The sequence below is a fragment of the Vombatus ursinus genome, unplaced genomic scaffold (assembly GCF_900497805.2).
Source record: "Vombatus ursinus unplaced genomic scaffold, bare-nosed wombat genome assembly UNPS02014818.1, whole genome shotgun sequence".
In the NCBI taxonomy this organism is placed as follows: domain Eukaryota; kingdom Metazoa; phylum Chordata; class Mammalia; order Diprotodontia; family Vombatidae; genus Vombatus; species Vombatus ursinus.
The window spans coordinates 1,841,851-1,843,263 of NW_020954596.1; the positions used below are offsets into that span (position 1 = coordinate 1,841,851).

Below are 1,413 nucleotides of genomic sequence, written 5' to 3' on the forward strand. Positions count from 1 at the left end.
GGGAGGAAGAACCTTCCAGGCAGTAAGGAATGTGGTAACATACAATGCTGCAAGAAAGAATAATGTGAAAGTGGCTAGGAAAGCTTGGTTGGAACCAGACTGTAAAAGGCTTTCAATGTCAAACAGAAGAGTGTGTTTTTCCTGCAGAGCCAATAGGAAGCCACTGAAGCTTCTTGAGTAGGGGAATGACATGTTTCTTTTAACATTTTATTTCATTTAATTTTTTTATTTTATTATATTTTTTTTGGAGGGATGAAAGGGAACCTGTGATTTCATTGGTATATAGGGAATTTCCAGTGTAGAAATTCTCTCTAGTGCACAGAGAGGATGCTTGTCCATTGTTACAGAACTCACGTTTCATAGAATTTGAACCTCGATCTTCCTGACTGCAAATACCGGTGCTCCACAGGATCTTATTGATAAGGGTATTAGCTCCAGAAATACAGATGACAACCTATCCATACCTTCTTATCCTGTGTGATTCCTAACCATGTCTTCTCATAAATTCACCAGAGTCCACCCAGTTTGCTAGAAGCCTTTCTCATATTCTCCTGACATATATAGGAACAGGAGTACTTAGCAGAGATATGGAAAGGCACATAGTAGAGTGAACCTGAAGCTAAAGAAAGATATAATCAATGGACAATCTGTTTCCAGTGCTCTATTGATATTAAAGAAATAGGAAGAAAAAGACCCCAAGTATTTGCAGTACTTTCAGTGGATCCCCTGTGGCATATTTGTGGAAGAACATGGAAAAGGATCCCACGCGATAAGCAGCAGAGATCAGTAAATCAGCAAACATTTATCAAAAGCTTACTGTGTGAGAAGCACCATGCAAAAACATGAACCCTGTCCCCAAGGATTCTAGTGGGAAAGAACATGCAAACAACTATGCATATTTGATATATACAGTGTAAATTGGGAGGTAATCTCAGAGGGTGAGCACTAGCAGTGGAGGAAACTGGGAAGGCCCCTTTTCAGAAGGTAGGATTTGAGTCAAGTATGGAAGGGAGCCAAGGAAAGGAGGGAGGGAGGGAGGAAACATTCCAGGCATGAGTCCAGAGATGGAGTGTCCTCTTCAAGGAACAAAAAGAAGGCAAAGATATGTGAGGAAGTGATTCAAATGTATAAGAAAAAGCACTATTTCCCACTTAATAAATAGCCTAAGGATATGATGAGGAAGTTTTTTTTTGGTTTGTTTTTTTTAAGGTAATTGGGGTTAAGTGACTTGCCCAGGGTCATATAGCTAGTAAGTGTGTCAAGTGTTTGGTCTGAGGCCGGATTTGAACTCAGGTCCTCCTGACTTCAGCGCTGGTGCTCTATCTGCTCGACACCTAGCTACCCCCTTTTTATTTGTTTGTTTTTTTTAGTGAGGCAATTGGGGTTAAGTGACTTGCCCAGAGTCACACAGCT

General features: G+C 40.7%; 1 protein-coding gene across 4 annotated transcripts in view; it reads left to right on the forward strand.

Annotated features, from left to right (window-relative positions):
- PCGF3 (polycomb group ring finger 3) overlaps positions 1–1,413 on the forward strand; it is a 124,405-nt gene that overhangs the window by 29,585 nt on the left and 93,407 nt on the right. The gene's annotated exons all lie outside the window — the stretch shown is intronic.